Below are 23,207 nucleotides of genomic sequence, written 5' to 3' on the forward strand. Positions count from 1 at the left end.
AGATCTGTTGGTAATTAGTTTGTGATTTTTGCTAAGCCACCTAACTTGTCTACATCTCAGTTTCCTCCTCTATAAAATGAGAGGGTTTGATCTCTAATAAAGTCTCTTCCAGCTCTAAAATTCTATGGTTCTATGATTTAGTCTTTAAAAAGATTAAGGTATGACCTTCTCTTTCTCAGCAAAGGGATAGTAGACTATACCAGGTCAGAATGTTGTATACATTGTCAGTTAAGGTCACTTCTATCTGGTGTTTTTGCTTAGCTCTTTTCATTTGTTATAAGGGAGGTTTTAACTGTGGGGCAAAGCAGGTCAGTAGTTCCAGAAATGAATGTAATGTAGAAAGGCATCAAAATTTTATTTTTTAAAAGAGAATAAGGTATGACAATCAGTGTTGTATTGAGCAACTAATTCTTATTAAATTATCGCAACACTTAATAGGATTATTAGAAAATCTCTAATTGGCATTCTTTCTCTTTTAAACATCAACTTGAATATTTATAGGCCAGAAGTGCAAGTTTCTTCTAAAATTTTTACTAACTTCAATGAAAAAAGTTAAAAAAAAATCTTTAAAATCAGTTATTTAAACTCCTCACAAATAAAATTTAGGAGGAAATTTTAAAATATGTACCACAGACATATGAAACAATCAAAAGATTTGAAATAAGAAACTTTTTAAAAGGGTTTTCTTATAATAGTGGGAAACTAGCATTTTAAGGATATATATCCTGATCCAGTACATTCCCTTAATTAAATAAATCACAGGTGAAAATTTCAGATTATTCAGACAAAGAAGAAATATTTAGAGACGGTTATATTCAGGAAGATCACGTCTTAAGCATATTGCTCTCAGCCTCTGCACTTTGATTTTTGCTTTTAGAAATTCTTCTTCAAGCTACTGCCCTTTCTTTAACCCATCCCTCTTCTCTTAAATATACAGTTAAAATTTTCTTTGATTTTCTGAAATTATCTGATGTTCCTACATCATTTGCAATGTTTGTGGATCATATATGAATAATGGCCTAATATGTTCTCTACTTTCATGTCTAAAAAATTCATCTCTTCTCAGAAGAGGAGATAGTGATAATGCTATTTTTGTATCAACAAAGAAAAGTGAAGGTGAAGCTCTCTCCATAATGTGGACCAATTCATGTTCTTTTCTTTGTTCTAATGTCTCATTCTCTTGAGAATCTACAAATAGTGAAGTAGGTGGTTTAATATCTTCTCATTTCATTGTAGTAGCAACAGGATGGTGATCCAATATCACCTGTGGCAAACTGGTACCTGCATGTACTTCCTTATCCACGCTTGCACTTTGTATATTGTTGTCTCTTCCTAGGCACACCCTGGAAAAGTGGGGAATCATTTCCACAGCTTTCTTGTTTGACTCAGATATGCTGTTCCTATGCTCTAACAGACTCTTCTTTTGTTGCAAGAGCTCCTGTTTGGTGTATTCTTAAAGCCTTCTATAGAGGGTACACAGGCCTTATGCTGTATGAGGAGGGTGATCTACTCCAATAGGATCATACTTTCCACTATTACTGAATGTTTATTAGTGTGCTCTTCAAGAATTTTAATGTGTGGCTTCACCAGCTTTAGCAAATCAAGCTTTTCAGATAATGTAAAATCAGAAGATCTAGCCTTTCTAATGATTGTTATTTCTGAATTAATTAGGCAGTTTCTAAAACCACCATGCAGTCCCTGGCTCTGTTCAGCTTTTTCTGTTATTCTCTTTTATTGCAACTTTTTTCCACCCCCATTAATTCCATTGAAATTCTAGAACTTTTTTCTTATGAACTGATTTTGTTATTATTTTATCTAGCTTTATAAAGTGCCCTTTGGGTAGTTTCATTCTTGTAGCAATAAATCTATAAATTATTTCAGAAAGTATCATTTAAAAATTATATTGGCATGGCCTAACCATAAGCATGAATTTACCACCAATTATCTGAGACATACCTGAGGATATAATTCTTAATAGTAACCAAAAAGATACAAGGCTTATAGACACTCCTGCAAATAGGATGGAATTAGATTAGTTTTCTTGAATTTAATTGGACCTTCCTTACCATGAGAACAAGTAGGCTACCCAACTCCAAACCAAGCAGAGAGATATGCATTGAAGGTTAAAAAAGTCGAAGTCTGCTAGAAAGGATGAGAGAAGTTCAAGGCTAAGTTTCCTTATGATCTTCCCTCTACTTCTGCTATAGTCAGGTCAAATATAAATTTCCTTCCTTTTTGGTCAGAATCTCTACAGCCTACTCCTCAATATTCTCTGAAGGCTGGAGGCAATACCACATTTTCCAATTTTATGCCAGCTCTGAGGAACAGTGGGCAGCATTGCTTCATTATAAGGGACAGGTCAGTTTTGATTCAAAGAGATTCAACCTTGTTAATGATAGAAATCCAATTCCTCAAAAATAGTTTCATGAGTGATTATTGTCTCATTTTACAAGACATTGTTCTCACTGGGGCTGAATGGGGGTGGAATAGGTCATTATTTCTCTTTTCATTCCAAGTAGTTATAAGGTAATGAAATCTAAGCCGATAATTAAATAGCTAAGTAGAGAGGCTCTCAGTAGCAGCAGTAGAATAATAGAGAAATGAAAATAATGGTGGAATGGAGCCATAAGACCTGGATTTGAATCTTAGTTTTGCTTCTTTGAACCTGTAATACTGGATAAGCCACTTTATATTCCTGGGCCTTAATTTCTTCATCAATAAAATCAGGAGGTTGGATTTGATGCTCTCATTAGTCCTTACAACACCAAATCTATTATCTTATGTTCCTGTGATCCTTCAAAAAGACACTGTACCTTTTTAAAAATTTTATTTTTATTTTCACTTCCAAATTTCCTCCCTCCCTCAAGCCCTTATCCTCCCCATTGAGGAAGCAAGAAATATGATATCCATCTTACTTATGAAGTCATGCAAAACATATTTCTTCATTAGCCATGTTCCAAATTAAAAAGCAAGAAAAATACAAGGAAAAAAGCTTCAGTCTACCTACTGACTCCATCTGTTATCTATCTGCAAGTGAGTAGTATTTTATATCATGGATCTTTGGAGTTGTGGTAGATCTTTGTATTGATCATTTATTAAGTTTTTCACAGTTGATTTTCTTTGCAATATTGCTGTTACTGTGTACATTGTTCTCCTGGTTCTGCTCACTTTACTTTGCATCAGTTCATACAGGTCTTGGCAGGTTTTCTGAAACCATTCCCTTCATAATTTCTTATAGCACAATAGCATTCTATCACATTCATATTCCATAACTTATTTAGCTGTCCCTCAATTAATAAATGGCCAAGGTTTATGAATAGGCAGTTTTCAAAGGAAGAAATCAAAGCTATCAATAGTCACATGAAAAAATGCTCCAAATCACCAATAATTAGAAAAATGAAAATTCAAACAATTCTGAGGTACTATCTCATGCCCATCAGATTGGCTAAGATGATAGAAAAGTGACAAATACTAGAGGGGATATTTTTTCCCATTAAAAAGTTTAATTCTTTGAATGTGTGAAAACAACAATGATTTAGGAATAATCTTAGTGGTCATTCCCATCATAGACATTTCTATTAATACCATCAACATTATACTCCTCCTTATTGTAGTCATCCAAATCATAACCATCCCTATTCTCATGACCCAAATCACAGTCCATTTCATTGACAGTGTTAATCAATGCAGAAGAACCATCACTGCTTAGCATTACTTCAGCAAGGAGCATTTTTAACATCTCAAGATCACCACTCAGGTGTTTTATTTTTAGAAAAGAGAAAAGCCTTTCCAGCAGTATATAACTTACATTTTTGATACAGAATGGCTTTGGGAGTCTCCTCAGTGGGGTCATTTTTGGGTTCATAACATTCAGGCTTAACACATTCAAGCTCATCACAACTGTCATTCATCATCTTGAAATTCTCTGGTAGTTCTCTCTTCATTTTGAAAATTTGAGAAAAAAACTTCATTGAATACTGCCTTCTGAAGGTACTTCTCTTCCTTCAGGCTTGGATAAATCACTGTACCAACTGTTGTGTAAGTACATTCTATAGTTTTTTCATTGTGTAGAGAAGCATCAGGAAAATAGGAATACTATTTATAGGGAAAATAAGTTCACTAATGCACTGTTGGAGGAGCTGTGAATTATTCCAATCATTTTGGAGAACAATTTGGAACTATACCCAAAGGGCTTATAAAACTATGCACACCCTTTGACTCAGCAATACCACTATAAGATCTATACCCAAAGGAGATAAAAGGAAAAGGAAAAGGAGGACTATATGTACAAAGATATTTACAGCAGCTCTTTTTATGGTGGCAAAGAATTGCCCATCAATTGGGGAATGGCTGAACAAGGACACTGTAAGAATGAGAAGACTTAATGCTTCAACTTATGAACTAAGTGACCCTATCCAAAATCACTTTGCTTCTCTGGGCCTTGGTTTCTTCTCTATAAAATATGGCTAATAATATTTTTATTATTTAACTCACAGAGTTATTTTGAGGATTAAATATAAAAATACATGCCAGGAACTTTCTAAACTTTCAAACAATAAACAAATATTACTTATTTTAATGATTATTCATAGTCAATCAAAAGGTATCTTGGAAAATTTCCATTAATTCACTGGTTTATTGAATATGGGCTCTAATATTCCTCCCATCACTGGCTATAGTGGAACAAATATATGGGCCATCTGAGCACTCTTCTGAACATTAGAAAATATGGAATAAGTCCTGTAGTAGCATCCAGGTGACATTTTAAGCATGCACCATTAAAGTCAGTCTGCCTTCACTATGTTTATTGCTCCAGCTGGAGGAGCCCCAATATGCTTAATAGGCTACAGTTGAGCTTCACTGGTTGAAGATTCCCTTGTGGAATGATCCTAATTGGGGACAGCTTAATTGAAGCTGGTTGGAACACTTCCCAAAGCAGTCTATTGTCATAGTCCAATAGAATTTAAGAGCTGGAAGGGATTTTAGAGGCCACCTATGCCTGACCAAGAAACCCTTATATAATATTGTCAGCAAGTGGTCATTGAACTTTTGCTTGAAGAATTCTGTTGGGGGGGTAGGCATCACTTTCCAAGGCAGCTTATTCAACTTTAGGAGAGCTTTAATTGTTACAATGGTCTAATGGCTTGTAGATTATGCACAAGCCTCACATCTAGATGTCATGAATACTTTTTTTAAGAAAAAAGATCACAATGCATCTGACAATGAGAACACCAAATAACATTATGCACACACACACACACACACAATCCTTAAATTAATTATATTTTAATGATAAAAAATTACTCATCTTGAGATGTATCTAGTCAGACTAGCTGCTCCCCCTCTTTTTTTGTAAAGTCAGATCACCAACTTGGTAAAGCAAAGATCAAAATGAAAGGAAAGTTAAAATAAGTAATATAAGTGAGAAAAAGTTATTTTATACAATTAAACCAATTCTAACTTTACTTTATTTAAATAAATTCTGGATCTAAAATGAGAAACGGATAGAGGAAAGGATATTGATGTGCATTATAGTAATTTTAACTGATTAGATCAATTATCTCAACCCATTGCAATTAACAAATACTTGGTCTATTGGAAAGGTGAGTAATATGATTGCCAAGGGTGATGATGGTTTAGAACAAGGGCCCCCCAAAATCAATCAAGGGAATATAAATAACTATTGCCCCTTATACTCATTTTCCCATATATATACTTTTCAGAAGAAAAATTTACACATGGATTGAGGAGATGCTTGAAGAGCATATCAGAAGGGAATAGGCAGGCTTTTGGAAGAAATATTTCACAGAAGAAACATCTTTACAATTGACTAAAAGGTATAGAGAGTATGAAATCGCATTGAACTTGTTGTCTGTCTACTAGGAAAAAAAGTGATTCCATAGAGCAAGATCCTGCCTTTAAAGATCCCCTTCAATAAGATCTCCCAGATATATAATACATCAGGAAAGATGTAACAATATAGATAACTTTAATGAATCTCTGTTAATATCAAATGATGTATAAAAGTGAGAACCATGTCCTCCAGAGGTGATTCCTACTGTCATTGAGGTCCAGCACAGAGTCCTTAATCAAAGAGGGTTTTTCTATAGGTAGTGTAGTCCTTCAGATGTTCTTCTTGGAGTATGAAGTTATACTGATTATATCAAGTCTTGTAACACTGAAGATTCTCCTAAGTGAGATCAATAATTATTCAAAAGAGTTTGTTCTTTTCCACACAGAAGAAAAGAACAAATGTAAGAAGAATGTCTACTGTCCAGGCTGTGGCAAGCAGGTAGGTAGATAACTTTTAGAACTCATATATGGGGCATACATTTAAGACAGGTATTGCTTAAGGATAATAATTTGGGTCCTGAGTTGGATAGGAGTAAAGGATTATGGCTTGCATTTGGAAGACAGCAGAGATCCTTTAATGACTACTGAAACAAGCTGCCTCCTGAAACAGATTCATCCTTTTAACACTAGTACTAGGTACTTCTACTACTATTACTACTACTAGCTAGTATTTTTAGAGCACTTTAAAGTTTACAAAATGCTTTACATAGGTAAACTCATTTGATCCTTAAAACCCTATGAAGGGAGAAGTTAGGTGGCACACTGGATAGAGTACCAGCTCTGGAGTCAGGAGGACCTGAGTTCAAATCCGGTCTCAGACACATAACGCTTACTAGCTTCTTGACTCTGGACAAATCACCTAACCCCAATTGCTTCACAAAAAACAAAACAAAAAACCCCTATGAAGTAGGTGCTATTATTGTTCCCATTTTGCAGATGAGGAAACTGAGGCAAGCAGGGTCACACAATTAGGGAGTGTCTGAAGCAGGATTTGAATTCAAGTCTTCCTGACTCCAACTCCTGTGCTCTATCCATAATGCCACATAGTTGCTTAATACCAGGAATGTATTCTTCTGGAGATGATGAATAAATAGAATACTAGAGACTCTGAGGAATTAAAGCTGAGGTACAAAAGTACCTCTCAGAGTCATTTTGTGGATTTGATCAGTCTGCAAGAAATTATACATGAGCAAGTACATTGAAGAGTGGTGCAGAGGATGTCATCAGGGACACATATGGCAAGAAAAACAATGAACTAGTCTTAAAAGTGGCAACCAGGTTTAGTATCTATATATTGTAAAGAAAATGAAGGCCAACCAATGTATTGGGTAGATCTGATATGATAAATTTATAGAACATGGAATAGAGGTGCACAGGATGGGGCAGGAATTAATCATATTGTTTTTCATTGGAAGGAATACACACATTGATAGAGCACTCAGGTATTGTGATATATAGATTCATCAGGATTATTATAGCATAAAGAAAAAGTGTCCAAAATTGAATAAGGGGCCTTGGGAGTTAGTGAGTTTTCATTGAAGGCCTTTATGCAAAGTTTGCATTGAAAGAATATTGTAGATAGGATTCTTGTTCAGGTATAGTTGAATAGTTTCTTTCAAGGTTGAGTTCTCTAATGCTGTGGAAATACATTTGAAAAGTAAATCTAATTTTTGAATACGTTCTATCACTTTAAAATTTGGGACTAACAGGATTTATTATCTTATCTTTTAGCGTCCAGTTTAATCTATTTGCAATAGAGAGGATGTGGTCATTAAACCTAATCCAGTCAAATTAATATTGCACACAATAAAGTACAGCAATAAGTTGGCATTTATAGAAGTGAGAGAAAAGCCATGAGACAGAATTAAAGAATAATTGAAAAAGAGGTACATAGTATAATTGTATGGCTCTAATATGGCTAACAATCTCAAAATTAGGCTTCTCAATAGAATCTTTTTAAGGTGAGTTCCACTCCCTTTCATAACCATCTAAATAATGATTATCTGTGCCTGCCACATAGTAGAAACTTAATAAATGCTTATTGACTGATTTAAAAAATCACTATCAAGAGCAAAATGATGTCCCATTAGAACTATTTTCCTTGGGCAATAGTTAGGTGCCTCAATATTGTGTGGTCTGTTTGTTTGATTTTTCTTCATTTGATAGAGAACCTCATAAATTTCACAAAATATTGTGTTCAATAAACTAGAGAATTATAAAAGGAGGAAAAATGAAGAATGGGAATCATAAAAAATTTCCTAGAGAAAATAGGTTCTAACCCTGGATGCTCAAGCCAGAGAGGTAAACTGAAAGAATAGTACAATATAAGAAACATGAATTAAGCACCTACTTTGTGTAGAGCCCTGAGGGAGATATAAAATCCTTGCCTTCAAAGAACTGAGAGACTAAGAATAGAGAGTATTTAGATGGAATACTGGATAGTCTGAATGTCTTGTGACTGATCTTAGGGAAAGTAGCCAACCAGACATTTCATTCTTCTTCCATTTTGAGGTTAAATCTTAGTTATGTTAGTGGGCTAAATTCCTTGAAAGTCCTAACTCATTGTATAATATTTATATAACTCTCTCCAAATTATCTATTCAGTTTTCTGGAAAGGGTGACTGGTGACTTCTGTGATTGTAATAAGAAACTATGGTATTAAGCTTCCAATATTATAGAATCTGAGTTTGAAGATGAGGCCCACAAGGGCTAAGTGATCCTCCAAGATTGTTATTAGATAATGACAAAGCAAGATCTAGAATCCTAGCCTTTGGACTTCAACTCTAGTGCTCTTTCTCCTTTGCTATATTATGTTTGTGATTGTCTCAAGCATCTTTTTGACACTGTATTAGGACATACAATAAAAATGGATTTTTTTTTCTTGTGGAAGCAATAGGCTGAGTGAAGTTTCCAAGAATTGCACAAAATACGTAGCAGGGAGGCAACCCACCTGGAATTGAGTTGAGGAATCTATTGAGCCAATTGACAATTCTTTTTATCTCCTACACTTTGACCAGAACTATGCTAGACAGAGAAGTGATGAGGCTCTGGAAAAGGGGATGAAGATAAAAGGAGAAATTTAAGAGGCATTTTGAAAGAAGAATTGACATGACTGGTTGATAGCTTAAATAAAAGAGGGAGAAAAAGAGGGAAGAGTCATGGGAAATCCAGAAGACTTACCATTCTGATCAAGGGGGTAAAAACTTATTAATAAAATATCAAGGAGAACAATGCCTAGAGAAACCATAATTATATACTTTAGAGAACACCAAGTTTAACAAAAAGAATAATAGTAGAGTAAGTCCCCTCTAATTTATAGGAAGAAGTATGTGAGGACTGGGTCAAGAATAATGCTCTGATTTCTCTGTACCAGAATTCCTTAAAATGTCTTATGTCATGGACCCCTTTGGCAATCTGGTGAAATTTATGAACCCCCTATCAGAATAATGTTTTTAAATGTACAAAATAAAATATATAAGGTTAGAAAGGAAACCAATTATATTGAAATGCATTTAACATATTAAAAATAAGTTCATAGACTACAGATTAAGAACTCTTACTCCAGAAGATTTGGGTAAAAAAAACTACAGTGATCTTTAGATAAAATCGTAAGTGCTGTTAAGATTTGGTGAAATGGGACATATGTGGAATGGAAATGTAATATTTTCAAAAGGGGGCAGATGTGCCTGAGGTCATGAAGACTCCTCTTCCTTATTTCAAACCCATTATTAGACACTTACTGCTGTGTGACCCTGGACAAGTCACTTAACTGTTTGCCTCAGTTTCCTCATGTGTAAAACTAGCTAGAGAAAGATATGGTGCAAACCACTCCAGTATCTTTGTCAAGAAAACCCCAAATGGGGTCTTGAAGATTTGGACATGATTGAAAAACAACTAAAGAAACACAGATATGATATAAAGGGCAATATGTCAAAAACCTAGACAACTGTGTAGAAATCTATGCACCTGAGGTGGGGGAAACACTGCATAATGCCAAAGATAAATGAAATGCTGTACAAGTGTAATATAGGCAGTTCAAGCAGATGGAGAAAACAGATGGTGAATTCGTGATACAAATCACAAAACGGACAGAGACAAGATGGGGTGCTGATGAACAGCTCCAACTATTACAACTGTACAACTGCTAGAAGCCTCTTACTAAAAGTAGAGATATGTTATTTCCTGACTTGCCTTGCTGATGAGTTCATCCCTAGAAGGGAGATAAAGGAATAAGAAAAACTGATACTCTGTACCTAAACTTCACCAAGAAGACCTAAATAATAAAGTAGAAGTGACAGAAAAAAGTGAGCATAACATTGTGGAGTTCAAAATAGCTCATGGATAGAACCTTTGGCAGAGTTAGATACGTGCCTTTAGAAAAAGCAGATTTTAAAGAGGTCAGAGACAAGGTAGGTTTGATCCTATAACTACAACTCTAAAAAGAAAAATGATAAAGGACACTAAAACCAAAACTCTACACAAAACAAATGCACATAAATCATCAACATTTTTAAATATAACAAAAACCAGCAAAAAGAACTACCATTCAAAAATTCCATTCAAAATCAATACAAAAACTATAAAATATCTGGGAGTGAACTACCAAGGTTCGTCCAGAGACAATATGAGTCCAACTCTAAACCGTTGTTTGCAGAAATGAAGAGAGATCTAAATAATTTGGGAAATATTAATTGCTCATGTTTAGGTTGAGTCAGTAAAATAAAAGTGATAATACTACCTAAATTTATTTATTCTGTATATCAGACTAAAAGAATATTTTACAGAACTAGAAAAAAATCATAACTAAATCCATATGAAGGAACAAATGGTTAAGAATCTCAAGGGTAATAATAAAAAAAGTGGAAAGGAAGGGTATATATATATGTACATATATGTATATCAGATCTCAAACTGTAATACAAAGCAGTAATCATAAAAATGATTTGTTACTATTTAAAAAAAGAGAGAGACTGAACAGTGGAATAGAGTAGGTTTACAACATAAAAGCAAACACACAAAGTAGAATAGTATTTAATAAACCTGAATAGTGTGCGATAAATACTGGATGAATGACTCTCTTTTTGACAAATATTGTTGGGAAAGCTGGCTATTCATCTGGAAGAAATTATGTTCACACCACATACCAAGATAAGGTGATGCAGTGGTAGGCCTGGAGTCAAGAAGACCTGAGGTCAAATGAGGCTTCGAACACTTACTAGTTGTGTAACCTTGGCCATGTCACAACCTCTGCTTATCTTAGTTTCCTCATCTTTAAAATGAGGATAATTAACAGTATTTACCTCTCAGGAGTGTTTTGAAGATAAAATGAGATAATATTTGTAAAGCATTTGTAATCCTTAATGTGTTATATAAATGATATTTTTATTATTAGGATAAACTCTGATGGTTATGTGGGCTAGATACAAATGGTCATATAAAGAAATTAAAGGAGCAAGGAAGAAATTATCTTTCTGATAATGGAAGCATTCATAACTAAACAAGTAATAGAGAGATAAAATGGACAATCCTATGTAAAATTAATTTTTTTGCATAAACATCTCAAATTTAAAAGGGAAAAAGGTAGCTAGGAAAAATCCTTGCAGCAAGTTTCTTCGAAAGTCTTAAAAAAGAGAAAGTGTCTCTTATTCCATATATGTATGGAGCTGATTTACAATTATAAGACTAAGAAGAGTCATTCTTCAATAGATAAATAGTCTAAGGGTATGAACAGGCAATTGTCAAAGAGAGAAATCCAAGCTACCAAAGACTACATGAAAAAAATCTTCTGAATCACTAATAATTAGAGAAATGTAAATTAAAGCAACTCAGAAGTTCCATGTCAAATCCAATTACACTTGTCAAAAATTATAGAAGAGGAAAGTGATAAAAGTTGGAAGGGCTATGGGAAAACAGGTACAAGGTTGTGCTTTTGGTGGAACTGTAATTTGGTCCAGCCATTCAGGAAAGCAATTTTGATCTATGACCCAAAAATTATTAAAATGTGCATATATTTTGAACCTTCTCTATCATTACTAGGCTTGTACCCCAAAGAAAAGAACAAGGATACAAAAAGAAAAAGAAAAGAGGACAAGGATACAAATGTACAAAGATAATTGTGGTAGCCCTTTTTACAGTAACCAAAAATCAGAAAATAAGGGAATATTATTCTAGGAAATGACTAGATAAATCAGGGAATATGAATGTAAAGGAATATTATTATGTGTAGACTAAGAGAACAATTTATACAATGATAATAATGTTGTGAAGAAAAACAACTTTGAAAGATTTTGGAACTCTGATCAATGCAATGATTAATCTAGAGTGCAAAAGAAGGAAGATGAAACACTATTCACCTTTTGATAGAGAGAAGATGAACTTAAAAGCTGGAAAGGGATATACTGTTTTAGACAAAGCCAATGTGGGAATTTGTTATCTTGGTCTAGGCAGCTACATATTGAGGACTTTATTTACTTTTCAATTTTTTAATTTGTTGAGTTGGGGAGTCTAGTGGAAAGAACATATGAATAAAATTTGAAAAATGTATATCCTCATGCTATGACTGTGAATGAGCTAGATGCATGAGAAAAAAAAGACAGTTAAAGAGATGTGATGCAAGTTCTCTGAGGATGTTCAATTTTAAGAAAAAGTTGCTTATAATGGAAGCAGAGCCAAATCATCAAAAAAGACTTGTTAGAAAAAAATTCAGGAAAACAAGTTTGCAAATTGGCTGATGCCCATACAAAGCTTAAAGACAACAAAAAGAATTTTTATATTTTTTGTTTAGGAAAATGAGAAGGAAGTTGTTCCCTGTTTGGGAAGAAGTATGTAAAGGCAATGGCCAATGGTGGAAAATTTGACTGACGTAACTCCTATTTTGCTTCCATCAAGATAATTCTTTAGATTGGAAAAGATAAACAAAAATGGTTAAGAACCCAAAGATGCATCATGAGATAGAGAGAACATCTAGATGCTGGTATTTCATCTCTCCTAACCGGGATGTATAACTGTACCTCAAGATATTTTAAGAACCTAGAGTTGCAATTGATCATCTGCTATTTGTGCTTTTTGAGAAATAGAGGAGAAAGATAGAAGTGCTACAAGAATGGAAATAGGTAAATGTCATTCTGACATTGAAAAAGAGAAAAAAAAGTGTTTAAACTCTTATTCCACTGGAGTTGATGCCAAGCTCTGGAAAAAAATCAGTAGCAGAGTGAGGCAACTTGGTCTAGTGGATAGAGGCCTGGCTTTTAGGTGAGGAAAACTTAGGATCAAGTCTCACCTTTGATGCACACTAGTTGTACGACCTTGGACAAGTCACTTATTTTAGTATTATAGATAATGTTCCAAAAATCTAAGATATAGGAAAGTTGCTAATTCTCATTGATGAAGAGAGTTTTATACTGAAAGTTCTTTGCATTGATGAGATCATAGGTTTAGATATCTTGAAAATATGATACAGAATATTAAATAAACAGTTTGTGAGCCCTTAAAAAGATCTAGAGCCAGCTTGTGTTAATTAAGAACTCTTCCTGGACTAACCTAATTTTCCTTTTTTTGACAGGATAATAAGACTGGTAGATATGGAGAATGTTATAGACATAGCATACCTAGATGTCCCCAAGGTATTTGTCAAAGTCTTTCAGGATATCCTTGTGGGTGAGATGTAAAAATGTAGAATGTATAAAGTTAGGTGAATTTACACCTAATGATTACACCTAAAAATACTGATTAATGCATCAATGTCATCCTAGAAGTAGGTTTCTTGTGGAGTACTCCAGTGTTCTGTTCTTGGCCCTCTTCTAAGTCAACAATTTTCTAACCATTGGGATTGCATGGTAATGGAATGAGTTACTTCATAAGATAGTAAATTTCCTGTTACATAAAGTATGTAAGTACAGACTGGATAGGTAGTTCCAAGCGGTATCATAAAGGGGTTTCTTGGATCAGGTGGATGAGGCAGGGAATTTAGAAGAGCCAATTTTGGAGGAGATATTGTTTCAGTTTTGGATATGTTGAATTTGAGTTATAGGAATCATGTGATAGATGTAAAGTTTTGGCAACCAGCTGCTGAGCTAAAGAGAGCTCACAGCTATCCAGTCTCCACAACAAGCTGCCTCCTCTACATAATTTTACTTCTACTGTCACTAAGTAGATATAGATTAGGGTCCTTCCTAGCTCTTTTCTCCCTGGCCTATAGAGCAGTACATATTTGCCTAAATCTGAGCCACACCCAGCATGCAATTGCTTCCACATTTGACTGGCTTGCTGGTGCAAAAATAAAATGCCCTCTATGTAGTCTGATGACATTTTTCCCTTGATGATTGGTCCACATTTATATAGGTTGATTGCATCCCCTGCACTATCTTATCAACCACTCCAGACCTTCAACCAAAGCACAAACATCCCATTGTGCAGATCTAGCCTGAGGTTACCACTGGCATCCTTGACAACTGGGACTGAGTTGGATCCAGTGGGGTCATATGCATTCTGCATTCCTGAGTTGTGAATAATGAACCTTTGCTTCTAACCTTTCAGTGTTTAGTGTGTTCTTCCAATTGAAACTCTTATGGAACAGGCACCATCATCCTCATCTCACCCCACCCCAGAACGTTGACATCTCCTGTCATGATAGGCTCTGATAGATGAGCTTTTGCTTAATCTTGCCTGGAACCAGGCCTCCTTGACACTTCTCATGCATCTCTATACTCTGTCACTTACCTCCCCTGCCCCCCACCCTTTTCCAGCTTTCCTTTATGTGTTTACCCTCACTAAAATGTAAAGTCCTTGAGGGCATGGGCTATTTTGCTTGCTGGTATTTGTAAATTTGAAGTTTACTACAATGGCTGGCATAGAGTAAGGGTCCTCAGATAGGAAACTGATGAAGTTTACCTGTAGACTATGTCTGAATACAAAACACTGAGTCAAATGACAGGATTTTCAGGTTGGGGGAGTTATGTGGGAGAAATTTTATTTTGGCAAGCGTGTTATTTCCAGGGCTCTTGAAAATTAGAAGCAGCTAGGTAGCACAGTGTGTGGAGCACTGGGCCTGGAGTCAGGAAGAATCAGCCTCAGACACTTATGAGCTATATAAGCCTGGGTGAGTCTTAACCTCAATTTGCCTCTCATTCCTCAATTGTAAAATGGGAATAATAACAGTAGAATAAAAACAGCACTTAACCTTGCAGGAGATATTTGCAAAGCACTTAGTATGGTGCTTGACACACAGTAGGCCCTAACTATATAAATGCTTATTCCCATTTCTCTCATTCCCCTCTCAAATCGCATGTGGCCTGCTACCCACTCTACATGTGTCTAGAGTCAGGGCTGATCAAGAGTCAGGCTATAGAGGTGCTAATTCTTGGTGAAGTTTTGACCCTGTTCCATTTCTCTGATGGAGGCTTCTAGGTGGCAGTCAGAGATCATTTAGCCAGTACTTAGAACTTATAATAGTCGCAGATTATGAGGCTAATGCATAGTCCATAAGTGTTGTCTCATTAATCACCTATATGACTAAATATTTGTAATTATACTTGTTCATTATCTCAATGATCAGAAAGTTATTCTTGTTTGTTTGTTGAACAAATAGCTACTCATTTACTTAGGCTTTTCCTTAAATTGGCAATTAGAAGGTCTTCCTACTGGATAACTTTTGCCCTGTTTAACTTTTTCCTTCCAGCTCCCTCCTTTCAGAAAGTCTTACAAACTAATTTGGAATCAATTTAAATTAACTTAATTGAGTTAGTTTTTATTAAAGTTATAGAACTCTGGATAATTAAGTCATGAACAATAAACTGCATGAGATCCTAGCAGTGGAAAAATCAATGCATGCAAAACTGATTGCTGTTTTTCATAGAGATGCTAAATTTGTAATTGAAGGGGAGGCAAGGTATAGATAGTAAATCTGAAGTAACCTTTTCAAAACCTTTATCTAGGCTAAATCAGCCTAGGAGTGGGTCGGGGGATTGGGGGAGGGATTGTAACTGAAATAGAATGATATCTCTGGCATGGTGGAATAAAAAGACATTGGACTTGGAAGCAGAAATCCCAGATTTAAGTTCTTGGCAATTTCACTTTCTAACTATCTGTCCTTGGGTAAACTAAGACTCTTTGAGTCTCAGTATCCACAATAATTAAAAATAGAGAGACTAATAGCTCCTGTACTATCTACTTCATAGAGTTGTTGGGAGGATCTGAAGGGATATTGTGTGTATTGAGCTAAGTAACTATAGAATGCTAAATACATGTAATCTAATACTACTATTTGTGTGACCTTGAGCAAGTAACTCTTCCAGCCTGACTTTTATTATCTGTAAAATGAGAGCATAAGAATAGAGGGATTCCTAGCTTCCTGCTAATTCTGGCTCTATGGTCCTAGGATCCCACTACTACTCTCTGTTTTTCTGACTCCAGAGGGTCAGAGAACTTTTCATGGTTTGAAAAGAGAGTTGGTGGCATTACATTTTCTTTTGCATCAAATTAACTTGAGATTCCTAGAGGTGAATTAACAGCAAAGTGATTAGGTAAATTGGCAAATTTTTCTTTATGAATGCTAAATGGCCATTTCAAATTTGGTCACTTGGCTCAGTGCTTGCCTATATTTTATACGTGTGTAATAATGCTTATCTCTGCTGGGCCTGGAGAGAGCTTTCCTTCTCAACTAAAAGGCACATCTTCACACTGGTCCCAAGGATTTTCATGAAACAGGTTCAAACACGGAGGAGCCTGACTGCTAAAAAGAGGAGCCAGGCTCTTTTGTTTCATTTTCTTTTAAAATTTCCACCCCACAGCCTCGGGTAAAATAATTTAAAGCTTAGGTTTGGGTTCATATTTAGGATTTCCCCAAGGGAGAGGGTACAGAAGGGTGCTTAATGTACAATGTAAATTAGGTACAGAACCTCTATTTATTACTTCCAAATAAAAGAAACATAAAAGACAAGCATGTACTGATAGAAAAAAAATAAAGAGGAAAAAGTGATAACTACTGTTATAAATCCCTGGGCAGTGGACTTAAGACCATCAGCACAAGAAGCATTTTGCAGCTCTGCTGAATAGACATTTTATATTTGACCTAAACTCTGAAATATTTAAACAATTCTTTCTAGCTATATGTCTCCTGGCAAGCTGGGCTAGGGCTTGTGCTCTTTTTCCTGTTGATTACTTGTCCTCTTTGATACAGAAACTTTTGTTTCCATTCAGCTCTGAGAGACCCAGAATCTCCCAACCTCTCAAACTCACAATGTGAGTTTGGTCACAACCATCTCAGGATTACTGTTTATTCATGTATATTCAAGGAAGGATACCCAAAGCAGAAAAGACAAGCAGATGTTCCATGGTCCAGGCTCAGTTTCCCTAGCTGAATTTATGCTTTAGCTGCCATGTCCTGTGAGACACCATACTATCAGGGCATGGGAAAGCTATCACCCTTTCCCCTACATCTTCACAGAAAGTCTAGTGAGGGAAAGCTACTTGCCCTATGGGAGAGTCAAAAGAAGGAGTGAGGGCAGTATCACACACTTTTTAAGGTCTAACTCAAAAAGCTATATAAATACTAGCTATTATAATAATACTAATAATGATTATGCCTTATTACCATCAAAGGAACCACAATCCTTCTAGTCATCCAGTTACACAATCATGGTGTCATCTTCAGTGCCTTGGTCTTACCCATCTGACACATTCCATTAGTTGCCATGTTTTGTCATTTCTATTTTTATAAAATCAACTTAAATAAGCCCCCTTGTTTCCACTCACACAGACATACTCTTTTAGGCCCTCTTCATCTCTTTCCTTGACTATTGCAATGGCCTTCTAATTACTTGTCTTATCTCAAATATCTCTCCATTCTAATCAATCCTTCACCCCTGCTGCCGAAAGACATTTCCTCCCCACTTAACCCCCCCCAAAAAAGTATATATCTCATCATGCTACTCCCTACTCAATAAATTCTAGTGGTTTCCTTGCCTTGAGGATCAAATTTAAGCATCTTGTTTTTGGAGCTTAAAGACCTTCTCAACCTTGCCCAATCCTACCTTTCCAGACTAATTACAAATTACTATCCTCCACATGGTCTACAGGTACAGTCATACTGTCCTTTCTGTTGTATTTCACACAGTACACCATATGACTTTGCATTGACTGCTCCTCATGTCTGCAATGCTGTCTCTCTTTCCTTCTACCTTTTAGAATCACTGGTTTACTCCAAGATGCAGCTTAAACACCACTTTCTGCATGCTCTATATTTTGTGTGTATCCATGTATGTGCAGATTATCTGGGGTACAGGAATTACTCTACTTTTGTTTTGGTATTCCAGGCATCTAGAATAGTCCTTGGTACATAGTAAATACTCAATGCATCCTGATTTGGTTGAGGTACATGACAGATCTCTTTAAGTATTTAAAGGCCTTTCACATGGGAAAGAGGTTAGACTTCTTTTGTCTTGTCCCAGAGTACAGGACTTGGAGCAACCTATACTTGAAATGAATCCCATCTAGAACATACCTCATAAAGGATGATCTGGCCTCTGCTTTATCACTCTTTTAGAACAATTGCTATCCAGAAGTACATCGAATACACTCTCTTTTAAACCAATTTTCACATCTTAAACCTGTCTTTCTATTCTATTTTTTTTTGCTTTCAATTTTTAGCATTTTTAAACCCACCTGTGTTCCTGGCATCTTCATTTTCCTTTCTAAGATCTCATAGTCTTTAGTGATACTTTCTAGGTTCTTTTTGGCAATATCTCTTCTGTTTATGTGAGTCATCAAATTATCCAGTTTGACAAATCTTGGAAGGTTTTCTGTCACATCTTGAAAAAGAACCAGTACACTTTATTGTCATCACACTGACAAATAGTTGCATTAGTATTCCTCAGCAGTGAGTTACCAACCCCCAGGATTAATTTCTTCTCTGACTTTTATTGGATATTCTCTTAATTGAGAGCACCTTTGAGCTCATAATATCATTCCTTAAAGAACAAGCAGCTATTTCTTCCTAAGAGAGTCTAGCTTACTCATCTTTGGGAAAAGATTCATATCTCTAAGTGTTTAGTGGTTTTTATTTCCTTTCTTCTCTGTGTTATATTTTTTCTATTCTTTAAACTGCTGCCACAGGTCAGTATTTTCCTGTGTTTCTTCAGACCCTTTTTCATCTCTCTCTCTCTCTCTCTCTCTCTCTCTCCATACATACACATATATATCCATACACTCATATGTGTTCTTTCTGATAACTGGAAATTGAGGAGAACCATCCTGCAAGCCCTTTATTTTCTCTTCTGGAAAGGAGACCACCTTGCTCTTTGAGCACCTTATCAGTGGTAGAAATAGAAGTATCTTGCACTCTATGCTACCTCTTATGTTGATGTAAGGACTCTTGAATCCAAATACCTTGGGGATAACAGTGCTTCCAGCCCTGTGTCCTCAGCCACCATACTAGGAAACAGCTCTTATGAAAGACACCATATAGTTTCACAAACATAATTCAGCCTATTCTTCTTCTCCTCCTTCTCCTCCTGTTCAGTTCTGGGCCTGGTTCAAGAAACATTTATAATGTCTAAGACATGTGTCATGACAGACCAGCTCTATGCATTTGCATATGGTATTGTCCTTCATACCAAAAAATAATTAACTGACCTCTACTTGTTCAGGTATGGGTTCTAGTGAAACCTCCTCCAGGAAGAGGACATGAATTATCACTCTGAAGATGGCCTTCAACCATTATGTCAGGTTATATAGAACACAGTAAATGTGGAGGTGATTCCATTCCAGGTGCAGGTTGGATTGGATTACTTTTGAGAGATATTCCAAGGATTAGTTTATGATTTTTTGAAGGAAATTGAATGTTTAATGTTCCTTTATCTCAAATCGTCTGAAATTCTTTTCTTAAAGATGGTTTTGTTACTTGATTTTCTTCTTTAAATAGAACAAATTCTATGTGTGTGCATATATGTGTGTGTGTGTACAAGTGTGCATGCACATGTGCTGTTTGCTAATGCTGTTTATAGTTGGGCTATATTATTTTCATATGCTTTTTGCAGACTATTCCCAAACTTATTTTTTTTCCATTTGCCTGTTTCCCATACTTAGAAATGTGCTACTCCTTTGGTTCTTCATTTTATTAATTTCTGAATCTAGGTCCCTTATTTATTAAATTTCAATCGACTATTTCTTGTTCCTACAACTTCTTGGAGGAAAAAAAAAACAAGTAATACCTGGTATCTAAGAATTCAATTAGCATCAGTACATACACTCCTTACCCTCCCCCACTCTTATTCTACCCAAAGGCTGTCCTTGTTTCCCTTTAATAAGATCTCCTCTTGCAGCACTTCTACATAATATTGGTCTTGATACTTAAACTCTGGTTTCCCTTGACATAGATTTCCCTTGATTTTAATTTTAACTATATTTTATCTTATAAAAATGTTAGTTGAGAAGAAAGGCTGACTAGACTTGGGTTCTGTACCCTACCAGGGATGGTGTTCTCTGGAAATATTCATATTTTCTTTGCCAATTATTACTATTTGTCTGGAGTGTGTATATGTGTACACAATACATGTATGTACCTGTATCACATACACACAATACACACATGTATACACATACTTACACAGATACAACAACACATGCGTATTTAGGTATACAGTATACATATGTGCACATACATGTGTATATACATGTGCATGTGTGTTTAATATACACAATACATATATGTATACATATGCACATGCATACATGCACACAGACACTACACACACATATATATGTGTGGGTATGTATGTGTATATATAAATATATATGTATGTATATATATATTTCAAAATGTACTTGTGCTGTGAATTTACTTTACTTTGAGCTGTTAAAGTAGAGTTATAATCAGCCATATTTTGGTGAGTCTGCTTTATCTCTAGGGTACACACTCTATTGGATCCAGGATTATAATACACTGAATTGTGGCTTTCAGCTCAGGGTTTTCTTTGAGGATTGTGAGCAAATTGAATTATAAAAAAAGGAGCACTCATGTTTAAAATTAAAAAAAAAAACAGTCTATACAACCCACCTTGAACTCTCTTTTTTTTCTGTTCACATATTTTCTAGGATAAAATCACAATACCTAATGCCTCTATAAGGCTTTTTTAAGGCTAGAATTTGTATATATTAAGTCCTTCTTGAATGTTGTTATCTGTCATTTTAAATCCTCTTGAAGTAAGGTTTAAAGAATCTTGGTTATATATTTAGTCTGGAAATGGAAGATTTTTACTGGCTTTGGATTAGGAGATTTTCAGCTATCAGTCTATGAGTTTCAACTTTCCTTCAGTCAGTCTTGACAAGGCCAGAATAAAGTTCTAAAGGCTGTGACTGTGAGTCAGGTGGCTTTTCATTAGTTGAGGCAGAATGTCAATTAAAAGGGTATTGAGATAAAGAAATAGGAACTGGATTAAGTTTATATTTCTTCATGGGTGATAAGAAAATCCATTTGTGAATTCTGTTTTATGAAGGATATTCCACCTGAAGTAAAGGGCTCATATATTATAACCTTAAGAGACTGTCTTTGCTTTCTCAAATGATTTAGTAATGCTCTCATCATGAATTCAAAAGAATTTGTGCGCAATACAAAATGTTCATTATTTAACTTAAAATGAATTTGCCAAAGCCCAAAAGTCACAGTGACTTTCTTAGGAATAGTTTCATTATCCTCACCCTTCAGTAAGTTTCTTAACAGTTAAACATTGATCAGTTGTAATCATTCAGCGAACTTTTCATAATCTTTTGTCAGTCTTAAAAATCTATTTGATTTACATGCATGGATAGAGACTCCTCAAAGTGAATTTTATGTCTACATATTTGGGGTATGACTCTACTTGGTTTTTAGATTGGCTGTGCAGGGTAGATACAAGGTAAGAGGTTTTATTATAGCTTTGGAGTTGTAGAGAAGATGCACTTGGGTAGAATGTCCTCCACCACAGCCTCTATCCATTGAAATCCTACCTGTTTTCTAAAGCCCATCACTAATGCTTATTTATCCATTGAGTTTTTATTTGATTTCCCTCATTGCTCTCCCCATCAGTCAGTAAAGAGCTTTCCTTCCTCAGATCCAGGAATATCTGACTTTGATCCCTGCATGTGATACTTACTAGTTGACTGTGGCTCTTTGAGCCTCACTTTTCTTCTCAGTGATATAGATATAATACCTTTAGAACCTAAGTCACATAATTGTTGTGAGGCTTAAATGAGACAATGTATGTAGAGCTTTGCACACTTTAAACCAACTTATAAATGTTAGGTATCATTTCACACCTAGGAACAGCATTGGATTCAGAGTTTTGAGCAGGGCTGAATTAAATTGAACTGATCAGATTTTCAGGTGGTAGCAGGACAACACAAATTCATAAAAATTTAAAGCTGGTATATCTGTCCTAATGTAGCTGAAGATCACATTACTCTTTTGGATGCCATATCATACTCTTTATGTAAGTTGAATTAGCTCTTCATTCACTAAAACCTTCAGATCTGTTTGAAACAAGCGTCTAACTATCTTATAATTGTAAAGTTTATTTCTTAAACCCAAGTACAAACTTCATATTTTACATTTGACCCCATTAAATTTAATCTTGCTAGATTTAGTTCAGCAGTCTAGTTTATCAAGTTCTTTCTGCATCTGGATTCTGCCATCTGTTATGTTAGTCATCTCTCCCAGTTTTGTGTTCTCTGTGAATTTTGTAAGGATATTTTCTATACTTTATCTAAGTCATTGATTTAAAAAAAGTTAAACAGCACAGGACCAAGAATAGATTCTCCTAGGAGCATCTCCTAAGTTGATACGAACATTAACAACTCTCTGAGTCTGATCATTCAACCAATTTTGCCTTCACCTAAATGTACTACCATCTGGATTATGTCTCTTCATATGTTCCACAAGAATAGTAAGAAAGACTTTAATACTTTCCCAAAATCTATGTAAAACTATACCTACAACATTTTCCTTCTGCTTCATTTCTAGTTCTGTAAATGCAGTTAATCTGGCATGACTTGCTCTTGATTAAGCTATGTTATCTCTTTGTTGTCTTTTTTCCCCTTTTTTAGATGCTCAATGACCATCTTTTTGACATTTGACAGTATTTTCTCTCTGTCTCTCTCTCTCTCTCTCTCACGAGGAATCAGAATCCAGTTCCCTGGCCTATAGCTAGCATATTGCATTCCTTTTTTTCTTTTTTTCAAAATATAGAACATTTTCTTTCTTCATTTTTTCTTCTCTTTGTTTCTTCCTTCCCTTCCTTTTTCTTTCTTTCTTTCTTCCTTTCTTTCTTCCTTCCCTTCTTTCTTTCTTTCTTTCTTTCTTTCTTTCTTTCTTTCTTTCTTTC

The 23,207-nt window shown here is 35.2% G+C and overlaps 1 pseudogene; it reads right to left on the reverse strand.

Annotated features, from left to right (window-relative positions):
- Positions 1–799: 799 nt before the first annotated feature.
- Positions 800–23,207, reverse strand: part of LOC114053930 — a 47,859-nt pseudogene continuing 25,451 nt past the window's right edge.

This window comes from Vombatus ursinus, unplaced genomic scaffold (genome assembly GCF_900497805.2).
Source record: "Vombatus ursinus unplaced genomic scaffold, bare-nosed wombat genome assembly UNPS02014812.1, whole genome shotgun sequence".
NCBI lineage: Eukaryota > Metazoa > Chordata > Mammalia > Diprotodontia > Vombatidae > Vombatus > Vombatus ursinus.